This window comes from Urtica dioica, chromosome 8 (genome assembly GCF_054948205.1).
Source record: "Urtica dioica subsp. dioica isolate 48M chromosome 8, U.dioica_male_clone48M_v1_H2, whole genome shotgun sequence".
NCBI lineage: Eukaryota > Viridiplantae > Streptophyta > Magnoliopsida > Rosales > Urticaceae > Urtica > Urtica dioica.
The window spans coordinates 26,043,159-26,055,701 of record NC_142763.1 but is presented as its reverse complement, the minus strand read 5'-3'; positions in this window follow the sequence as shown (position 1 = coordinate 26,055,701).

Below are 12,543 nucleotides of genomic sequence, written 5' to 3'. Positions count from 1 at the left end.
AGATTTGGATTCAAACTTTATGATAGAGAATAAATATCGGAAGAAAAATGAAAATTTAAAGAAAAATGTGGTTGAAAAATCAAAATACTATATTGTATTTGAAACTCAATAAAAATTGAGGAAAATCAAACAGTTAAGATAGACGCATATGTAAGTAGGGACGAAATGCACAGCTAAATATAGGAATCAATCTTTCTTTTTTTAAAATGGAAAATTTTCATAAGGGAAAAGATTTTCGGCACGATTCACGATCCGAAAACGATCCACTCACGGATTGACACGTGGATGTTCAGTGCCACGTGTCAATCCGTGAGTGGATCGTTTCGGATCGTGAATCGTGCCGAATAGCTTTACTCTTTTCATAAATAAATTTCAAAAGGACCAATAATCAAAATTATTATATATATAATAATATAATAATAATAATTTATATTATAAATTATAATATAATATTATATAAAATATAATATAACAATATAAATTATTATTATATTATTATCCACCCTGACGCGTGATTCCTCACCCACACGACGGTTGGCGCTTCGTTCGGAGTCCCGACGTGCCGCAAACCTGAGACGGCGATTAGAATGGTTTTGAAATCGTGTTCATATATGAGATATGAGAGCGGTTTGGTCTTCGGTTCAGACAACATGTCTCAGTTCTAATTCTTGCATTTTTTGCTCCGGTTTGGTCTTTTTCGAGTGACGGCTCTTGATTCCAAGCGAATACATCGGATTTGAGTCTCGTTCTCAAGCGGTCTCGGTCTCCGATACTGGCGATGTCCTTATTGATGATGGAGACCGGGGAGGTCGGCTCTGTTTTCTTCTCCGACCGGGGCAATTTCGGTGCAGACGCGGTCAGGCGTCGGGAGGTGGATGAGAGGGGTATGGCCGAAGGAATTTAAGGCGTGGTTGGGGGGGAGGGTGCCTTTTGGTTTTCATTTTTTGGTTTATTAACTTAGTTTATTTTTTTTTTCTAGTTCAAGGATTAGTTTGTTTAGTGTTTAGTAGTGGGCTTTGTCATGTTTAGTCCACCATGTAGAGTGGATTTTTTTAGTTACCTTAGATGAATTAGTCAGTTTGGGGTTTAGAATTGCTGTCTCTCCTAAGATAGATATATATATATATATATATATATATATATATTGTTGTTTGGAGGAAAAGTTTTGGTTTGGTCGCGTGCAGGGTTTGGAGTTCCTCGAGCTTTCGAGGCCAGCATAGGATTCGAGCTCATGCCCGTTATCGGCAATGCTCTTGCTCGTTTCAGGAATTGCAGAAAATCTATGTTGAATGGGCCCAAAGGAGATCTTGACAAGTTATGGCATTACTCGGCTGAATAGACCATTGTCTCCTTTTTTTTTTATTAAATGCTTGTCTCCTTTTTGTTGATGAGAAATTTCTTTAAAAAAAATTTAGGAAAGGCCAAGCCTCCCACCCCGACAAGATTGAACCTCCCTATGCAGAACACTCTTCAGATTGTCTAGCTTGGCGGGCCATATCCCATCCTTCAATTCATCCAGCTTCTAACCTTTGACATGGCTACCTATCTCTTGAACTTCAGCTCAGCTCACTCGCCTAGTTATCTCATACCATGGCTTGTGTTCACATGTCTACTTACTAACTCACAAGAAACCCAAACTCCAGCCGATTTCATATCTTCATAAAGCTTGACCCTTGATAACCTCATACCTCCCAACTTGGGACCCCAACACCCGCCCATATACCAACTCACTCAAACCTAGAAACTCGACCAACTCTAAACTTAGTCAAACCCTGACCAGCTATTCGGTACCTTAGAAAGCTCGTATGGTCATATCCTACCTCACCCAATGTACTTTGACTAGCTATAGGCCAGTGAAGTACTTAAGACTGCCAGCTCACGGCTCAAGGTCGACCCCCACTTTCCTCAATAGGACAGGGCCAAGGCATCCTCACGCGCACTGTCCACCTTACACTAACATGAGCGTCGAAATGGCTGCTCAAGGCCTTGTTATCTTTTACGGGGGAAGAAAAACATAGACTCGCTTTTTGAGAGACGAAGAAGATAATCTCCAAACACCGATCCCTTAGCGCAACTAATATTTAAGGTCACAAGCATTGTTGATTGCAATCGTTCATTGTATGTTGATTTTGATTTTGGCCGATGTCGTCGGTTGAAAATGAGCATTGACACAACTATTAATTTTTATTTTTCTATACGACACTATTATTAATTTTAAAAGATCAAATTTCTCTTTCAAATTAAATATCGGAAATTAATGTGGTCAATTTGGCATTCATCCCCGCTCCTCACGCATGAATGATGCTAGCAATATGAAACGGGCCCACGACCCATGACGAGCTGGTTTTTTTATGCAACTATATTTATATAATAAGTGATTAAACATTCTCATTTAAAAAATATAAAAGATTGGAGTCAATGTGGTTAAATAAGATACTGGACTACAAATGCAAAAGACGTATATTATAAGACAAGAAAAAAAAAACCCAAACAAAAACCAAACAAAACTATAGGGGAGATACAATTGAGGTTAAAGTACATACTAAGGGAAAAAAAAAAAGTACATATCAAATCAACCACACTTTTTTTTAAAGAGTAGTTTATGTAGTTAGTCAGTTTTTTATTTTTTATTTTTTATTTTCTTAGCATTAGTAAGGTTTAATCAAAGATTATAGATATCTAGATAAAGGTGGGTGTTTGGAATTTAATGGTTCTAAATGATCCAAAATAATCTGGTCCGAACAATTTCTAAACTCTGATCAAATTGAAACGGAGATCCGATAATGTTCACGAATAAAAAAAAATAAAAAATTGTGAGGTCGAAATTTCCTGATAATTTTCCTATAATGCGGGTGTTCCGATAATGTTTCGTATCAAACCAAAATCTCGGTACTGTTTCGAGGCGGAAACAAAACAAAAGTCCTGTTATGTCTATTCCAAACGGCTTAAGTTAAATCTCTAGTTGGAAACCTTGATTTGTTTTTACTTGATAAGATTATAAGATCATAAACTTCTTTGTTTATCCATTATCTACTGAATTTGAGATACAATTTATAATCTTTAACATTGTTTATGAGTCTTATCACTAACTAATAAAAACGCATTTCAAAAGCATTTTGAATAAGAACAATGAGAAAAAGAGATCAAGTTTTGTTGTTTTTTTTATTCATCCTTCTGTGATAATATTTAATGAACCTCAGATTTTCAGTAGTATTGTAAATATCAATAATGTGTAGTGAAGGGGTCTGAAATTGGGTAGGTTTCATAAACCAATTAATAAAAGCTTACAATCACGACGAATTTTCTCAAAGATTCTGAAAACGACATCTATTCTACTCAACTTTGTGGGACCCACTTGAATTGGGTCACTCATATTACAGTAGAACACACTTAAAAGACTCAGAGTCTTTTGTACGTAAAATTTAAAAACTATAAAAACAAAAGTCTGCATAAATATCTAATATTTCTGTGGGAAAATAACACATTTATATCATGTATTTTAGTGAAATGTCGAGTTTAACTATCGGTTTTAAAAAATATCGAGTTCATACATTCCGTTTAACTAAAATGACGAAATTATACCCTGAAATGAATAACAGCGTCACAAATCTCTCTTTCATTGATATATAAGAAAAACCAAATCAAATCTAAATCAGGTACCCTAATTTCCAAATTATCAATTTTGAAATAAAAATAGCCTTACATTGAAATTAAATAATAAAACTCATACCTCCTAAGAAATGACTTCATTCCGTGTTCGAATTGTAACTCTAAATCATGGATTCTCTGTTTGAATATGCGATTTTGATGACTATCAACTATCGATGTTTACCCATTTGCCTCTTTCTGTGTTCTTCACGATTAAGAGATTGTTGTTTATTTTTTAGTGTAAGTTTGGAGAAAGAATACTTTTTGTATATTTCATCAAGCCATACGGCATCTACATTTATAGTAAGATAAAATAACAAGCAGGGAAATACTCTAGCCTATAGAATATGAACTAACTAACTGCTAACACTTATCTAATATTTAGTTAATAAACAGCTAATTTACGCTAATTTATCTAACTACTAATACACGTACATAATTTTCTACACTCCCCCTCAAGTTGGTAAGTATATATCATACATTCCCAACTTGCTAACAAGTAAATCAAACACCGGTTTAAATAATCCCTTAGTTAAAATATCAGCTATTTGATCCTTCGTGGATACAAATGGCGTGCACACAATTCCAGCTTCAATGTTCTCCTTAATGAAGTGTCTGTCCACTTCAATATGCTTGGTCCGATCGTGTTGCACGGGATTGTGAGCAATGCTGATAGCTGCCTTGTTATCACAATACAGCTTCATAGGCAGGTCCGTCTCCATCTTCAGTTCTTTGATCAATCTCTTGATCCAAAGAATTTCACAAATTCCATTAGCCATAGCTCGAAACTCTGATTCTGCACTACTTCTAGCCACCACATTTTGTTTCTTACTCCTCCAAGTCACCAGATTCCCCCATACATATGTGCAGTAACCTGAAGTAGATCTCCGATCAGTTACAGAACCAGCGTAGTCTGCATCTGTTAAAGCTTCAACTGTTCGGCTATTGCCCTTTTTGAAAAATAGGCCTTTCCCTGGACAGCCTTTCAGGTACCTGAGTATCCTGTAAGCCGCTTCAAGATGCTCCTCATATGGACAATGCATGAATTGACTCACCATGCTGACAGCGAATGCTATATCCGGTCTTGTGTGCGCCAAGTAAATCAGTCTTCCCACCAATCTCTGATACTGATGGATATTAATTGGCACTCCATCCTTGACATCTCCTAGCTTCTGATTAGGATCAATGGGAGTGTCCGCTGGTCTACATGCACTCATTCTTGTTTCTTGGAGAAGATCCAGAACATACTTCCTTTGTGAAACACAGATTCCTTCCTTTGACCGAGCTATCTCCATGGCCAGAAAGTACTTCAATTCTCCCAAGTCTTTTACTTCAAACTCATGAGTAAGCTTCTTTTTCAAGTCTTCGATTTCTTCATGATAATTTCCTGTGAGGATAATATCATCTACATAGACAATCAATACTGCAATCTCCCCCTTACTAGAAAACCTCATGAAGAGTGTATGATCGGCTTGGGCTTGTTGGAATCCCTGTCTTTTGATGAATTGAGTGAACCTGTCAAACCAAGCTCTCGGAGACTGTTTAAGCCCATACAAGGCTCTCTCCAGTTTGCACACCTTTGACCCGAAGCTGCTTTCAAATCCTGGAGGAGGAGTAATTTATACTTCTTCTTCAAGCTTCCCATTAAGAAAAGCATTCTTCACATCTAATTGTTGAAGTGGCCAATCCAGATTAACCGCTAGAGACAGGAGTATTCTTACAGTATTCAATTTGGCAACTGGTGCAAAGGTTTCAGTATAGTCTATGACATAGGTTTGTGTATAACCTTTGGCGACTAACCTTGCCTTATATCTCTCCAGAGTTCCATTTGCCTTGAACTTAGGAGTGAAAACCCATCTACATCCCACTGTTGGTTTGTCTCTGGGCAACTCGACAACTTTCCATGTCTGATTCTTTTCAAGTGCATCCATCTCTTCCAAAACAACCTTCTTCCACTCGGGTTTAGATAGAGTTTCCTGTATGGTTGAGGGAATAGTGATAGAAGAGACACTAAAGATTAAGGTTGCAAAAGATGAGGATAGTCTAGAATAGGAGACATAGTTTGAGATAGGATATTTGGCACATGATCTTTTTTCTTTTCGGAGAGCAATTGGCAAATCTAGTTCAATGGAGTTATTACCTTCTTCACCTGATGTCACCGAGTCAGATTCATGAGCAGGTGCAAGATTGGGGACTTCCTCTATTCTTTGATTTGGGAATTTCCTCTCATAAATTTTGCCAAAGAACTTACTTATTTGTTGTTGCTCTTCTTTTTCCTTTGTTTCAATTGTTTTAATTTCAGTTGCATTCTGCTCATTATCTGCTGATCGTATTTCAGTTATATGCTGCTCATTATCTTCGGTTTCATGACCATTTTCTGATGCACCTAGATTTCTAGTATGATGCACATCTAGATTAATGTCAAGAAAATCAAGATTAAGATGATCATTATCATTGTTATAATTATTCGCATCTTCAATTAAACTCTCCCCCTGAAGATGAGTATCAAAAAATGGTTGATTTTCAACAAAACTAGTGTCCATAGTTACAAACATCTTTTTTGTCGAAGGTTCAAAGCATTTATACCCTTTTTGTGTTGACGAGATTCCTAGGAAAACACATTTTGTTCCTCTTGGATCAAATTTACTTGCTGTTTTGTCAGGATTTTTAATAAACACTGTGCAACCAAAGTTTTTTAAAGGAAGAGAGCTAATTAACCTATTTATCGGAAAGCAATCTTGAAGAGTACTAATAGGAGTTTTAAATCCTAAAATTTTTGATGGCATCCGATTGATTAAGTAGGTAGCACGTAAAACAGCATCTCCCCAAAGATATTTAGGAATTTTAGTTGAAAACATGATTGCACGAGTTACTTCAAGTAAATGTCTATTTTTCCTTTCAGCAATTCCGTTTTGAGCAGGTGTATTTATGCAAGAACTTTGATGAACAATTCTCTTTTCAGCAAAAAAATTGTTTAGATTTTGAGAAAAATACTCTCGGCCATTATCACTTCTTACCATTTTAATTTTGGTATTGAATTGAGTTTGGACCATAGTATAAAAATTTCTAATCACATTTTCTACTTCAGATTTTTCCTTAAGTAAAAACACCCAAGTTACCCGAGTATGATCATCTATGATTGTTACAAACCATCTCTTTCCTTTTAAGGTTGATACTCTAGATGCACCCCAAATATCACTATGCACAAGAGTAAAAGGACTAGTAGGTTTGTAAGTATGAGGAAGATAGGAATTTCTATGGTGTTTTGCAAGAGCACACATATCACAATGAAATAATGAAAGATCTTTATTAGCAAACAACTTAGGAAACAATTTTTTCAAATAATGAAAACTAGGATGACCTAGTCTATAATGCAGCAGGTACAATTCATTGTCACTGGAAAAAGAAATTTGCAAACAAGTATTTCTTTGACCTTTTTTATTTGATTCAATCCCTTCATCAAAGATATAGAGTCCATCTTCCTCTCTAGCACTGTCAATCGTTTTCCCCGACGCCAGATCCTGAAGAATGCAATAAGAAGGAAAGAACTTAGCACAACATTGAAGATCTTTGGTTAGTTTGCTTACAGAGGCAAGATTACATGATAGTTTTGGGACATGTAGGACTTTAGAAAGATCAATTAAAGAGGAAATTTTGATATCTCCTATTCCTGCAATGGCTGATAAAGAGCCATCTGCAACTTTTACTTTTTTATCTCCTGCACAGGGTTTATATGAATGATAGATTTTTGAAATAGAAGTCATGTGATCGAGTGCACTCGAGTCAATGACCCAGGAATTTTTTATTTTTCGGAACAAAAAAATGATGCGATTTTACCATTCTGAGCATAAGAGCAGGAATGAGAGGTTTGGTTTGAATTTTTCTGGACTGTTAGGAGTTGAAGAAGCTGTTCTATCTGTTCCCTTGTGAAATTAGGCTGATTGGAATTGACTTGCTGCTCCTGTTGAGTCTCAGTCACGGCAGTTTGGAGAGCTTTCTCGGGTCTCTTCTTTCTTGCCCCTGGTGGCTTCCCATGAATTTTTCAGCACGTCTCTCTGGTATGCCACAGCTTCTTACAATGATCACACCAAGGCTTCTTCTTCTTGTTTCCTCTAATCATCTTTGCCGAGGAGTCTTCAGCTTCATTGCTCTGTCCTGGATTACTGTACATGATCTTTCTCCTGCTTTCTTCCAGTCTGACTTCGGAGAACACCTCTCGGATTGAGGGTAAGGGCTTCCTTCCTAGAATCCTTCCCTTCACATCGTCCAGACTCCGATTGACTCCTGCTAGGAACATGTAGACTCTGTCGTTCTCCTCTCTTTTCTTGTGTCTGGCCAGTTCCCTTGCGCTCTCCCATTCGTCGTCATGGCACTGGTCGAGTTCCTGCCATAGAGACACCATCTCATTGTAACGAGTCGTGACATCTCGATTACCTTGTTTTGATTGCCACAGCATCGTCTTCAACTCGAAAATCTGAGAAGAAATATTCTCAAGATCTGAGTATGTCTCTCTGATGGAATCCCACACCTCATTTGCTATCTTCATGAACATGTGGGGCTTGGCGATTGATGCATCCATTGAACTGAGAAGCCAGGCTGTCACCAAGGAATTTTCTGACCTCCAGGTACTGTAGCCATCTTCGCTGCTCTTTTTTCTTTGATTTCTCCGGTTACGTATCCCAGCTTTCCCCTTCCATCTACTGCTAGCTTGACAGATTGAGACCATTCTAAATAATTATTTCCATTCAATCTATGGCCAGTGATGAGCATAGATGAATGAATAGAAGATTGTTGGTTTACTGTAGGGCTAGTTTGTATAATAGGAAAAGAGACATTTTGTGACTGGGAAGATTTGGGGCTATCGTTTTCCATCGCGATGATGAATACCTATAACTCTGATACCATGTAAGTTTGGAGAAAGAATACTTTTTGTATATTTCATCAAGCCATACGGCATCTACATTTATAGTAAGATAAAATAACAAGCAGGGAAATACTCTAGCCTATAGAATAGGAACTAACTAACTGCTAACACTTATCTAATATTTAGTTAATAAACAACTAATTTACGCTAATTTATCTAACTACTAATACACATACATAATTTTCTACATTTAGTTTTTAAATAAATTACATGTATGGCGTGAATGAATAAAGATAATTGATGTTTATATATAAATATTATAGTCAACGTCAATGAAAAGTCAATAAAAAGAATATTCGTGACACTGTTGTCTATTTCAGGATATAATTTCATCATTTTAGTTAAACAGATGGTATAATTTCGTCATTTTAGTTAAACAGAGGGTATGAACTCAACATTTTTGAAAACCGAGGGTTAAACTCGACATTTCACTAAAATACAGGGTATAAATGTGTTATTTTCCCTATTTCTGTCTGTATACATTTAGTTATTGATTATTTTTATCCGTTTAAAATACTACATATTAGCATTCAGTTGTATTGAAACTCCAAGACCGTCAAATAGAGTGGAGAAAGAGAACAAGTATCGGAGACGACGAAGCAAAGTGGCGTGGCTCCGAAATGGAGACCGAAACACGAAATTCTTTCACCAGAACGCTAGTCATAGAAAGAAAAATGCATCACCAGACTTTTTGACTCCAACGACTCGTGACCAATGACCCCCGAAGCATTGAAGGTATGATCTCTAGTTACTTTTGTGATATCTTCTCCTCTTTTCATCCTTCTTCGAGACATATTCACACAGTGACGAGTTGTTTGAGGGCAACAGTTACGAGAGAGAGAAAGAGAGAGAGAGAGAGAGAGAGAGAGAGAGAGAGAGAGAGAGAGAGAGAGAGAGAGAGAGAGAGAGAAATTTTTTTTGGTCATAGTAGGCTTCAAAGGGGCACACACCATGAGAAGAGGTCGATTTGGTAACGGGCGATGCGGAGCCCTAAAACTTGAAATGTCTAAGGCCTATGACCGGGTGGAGTGGAGCTACCTTGAGGCGGTGATGCTTCGTCTTGGATATGAGATGCGTTCGATCCGTGAGGTTCTCCTTCAACATCAATGGTACTTTATCCGGTAATCTCATCTTGGAATGTGGGCTTCGACAAGGAGACTCCCTCTCCCCCTTCCTTTTCCACTTTTTCCCGAAAGGTCTTTCGGCCATTTTTCGGCGGCCAGAGAAAATTGAAGGATAATGGAGCTTAGATTTGGGAACCCGAGAGTCTTCGTATCTCTCTTTTTCTTCGTGGATGATAATTTGATGTTCTTCAAGGCCACCCTGGAAGAGAGCCTAGAAGTGAAAACATGCATATAGTTGTATGCACTGGCCTCCAGGCAAATGGTAAACTTTGATAAGTCTGATGTTTGTTTTGGCAAAAGTATCTCCAAAGAGAAGAGGGAGGAGATTGCCCAACGAATCGAGGTTTGGTACGCCGAAAGGCACGAACGATACATAGGGCTGCCGATGGCTGTGGGTAGAAGAAAGAAGGAAGTGTTCCAAGTGGTGGTGGGTGAAAGTGCGGGGTGAGAGGTATTTTCTGTAACTTTAATAGCATTGTTCTCTTTGCCTATACTGTTCCTCTTGCTCGACCCTTTGATCCTTTGAAGGCGAAAGCGTTGGCGATTTTGTGGGGTATGAAGAAGGCCTTTACCAAAGGACTTTTGAAGATCGTGATCCAATCGGATTGCGAAGAGGTGGTGAAACTCATCACGGTAAAGAAGGCCCCGACTCCCAATGTGACTCCCAATCGGATTTGCCTAATGAGAATAAAGGACTGTGACCTATTTTTTTTAAAGACCGCCAAATAGACACGTGGACGACTCATATAAAAGTGGAATAGACTAAAGACCATACATATTTCTGCTTTAAGGTGATACGGAGCACAGTTGGTCAAATAGACTGAAACATCGTGACAAAGAATAATCGTCGTATAAGAACCCAAGAACCTCATAAAAAGTAATTAAAAAGGATGTAAGTATACAAAGGAAATTCCAATATGTTTTAGACCCAATTGATCATGACTAAGAAGAAAGGATAAGCATTAATGCCAGAAAAGCAAAAAATCTCAGATCTATAAAACCCCAAAAATCTTATAATAAATGAAACTTTGCTTCCAAAATTAAACCATAAAGGATTATTTTGAGACGAAACCGAACTCACGAGCTTGGTGACAGTACAAACACAACAAGCGTGGAAGCGAAGAACCGTGCGACTGTTTAGCAGTGCCATCTTACAGAGCTCGGCGTGAATACGGTCGTAGTCTATAATGAACTCTCAACCGCCCTTCCACGACATGTGATTGATGTCATCAGAGCTGGTGATGAAGGATGATCGGATGGATTCTTCACTATGGAGGTCGAGATCAAACTCCACGGCCTTCTTGAGGCCGAGACATCCCAAGCAATCGTAACAATACACTCGCGCATTGCATCGGAGGTCATCGGTTGCACAATGACATCAACGAGATCTTATAACGGTTTCAATGAAGTCTCTTTGTCAGCCTTCGCCTCTCTCTCTCTTTCTCTAGCCTCAATCTCACCCTATCATTGTTCTCGCCCGGCTCCTTCACTAGTTTCTCTTGAGCTAGTCCTAACTCCAAAGTTAATGGTCTCTCTCTCTCTCTCTCTCTATATATATATCTCTATATATATATATCTATATATATATATATATATATATATATATATCTAATTATCTCAATTGTTGATTTTTGACATTTTTTTCTGGTGGTTGTTTTATATCGTTTTTTTTTACTATTATTATAAAATGATATAATTAATGTTCATTGAATTTTAAATAAAAAATATTAAATTGTTTTTAAATCTGAGTTTCCATGTGAAATTTTGTCCAAATATAAACGATGTTAGTAATAATGATGCACTTAAAACTAACATATGATATTTTAGCCGCAAAAAAATTGATAACAAAATATACAAACAAAAACATTATCTATGGCGTGTTATCTCAACCAAAAATTATCTTATCTCAACCAAGAACTATCTTTCCATTGAAATTCTACCAAAAAGCACATGCCGTTCTCTCACACAATATCAGCTCAAGCGCCGATGTTTTCGCCTTTGAAAATTCTTAGGAAAAATATATATGGAAATGACTAGGATAACCTTCTCTCGTTAGACCAACTTCAACGTTCATTGTCTCCCCTCGAAATTTACAGTCGCGATTAAAGTAAACCAAATATCATCATTTGCCTAAAAGAGGACAATCGTGCTAAAGATGTAGGGACACAAATGAAACTCAAAACTTCAAAATAAAGGAAGCCCAACATAATATATTTGGTCGTTGTAGTAATATATATATATATATATATATATATATATATATATATATGAAATGACTTAATGTCATTAAAATGTTTATTCAACTAATAAGTGGAACAACTTGTTGAACAATTGATTGTTTTTAAACAGTTTTAATCAAAGTGATAAACAAGCAAACTACCAAACAAAAACAAGTAAATAAACAAGAGAATTGATAATTATGTTCGGCGCTATAATCAACCTACTCATGGAGACTGATACGTTCGGGTAAAGCAATGCACTATATCAACCAATCAAAAGAATATGAATATTAAGTTTGATATGATTCCCTCACAAATACCTTCGTCCTTGACTCTCTCAAGTGGATGAAGAATCCGAGCTCCCCTCAGATCTGAGACTCCCTCTCTATGTTTCACCCAATCTCTTCTCCCGAAAATTATCAAGCACGTCAATGCAAACACACGCACTTACAAATTCAGATCAAAGTATGGATCAGAGAATTGCAAGCACAAATAGCTAGCTGTCAATGAAGATCTCCAAGGCAGAGAGACTAGCTAAAGGTTTAAGGCAACGTGATTTACCTAACAAGAGTGAATGACATAATTCGACTCAAAAGAGCTTTATTAGGTCGATCCACACAATGTCTCG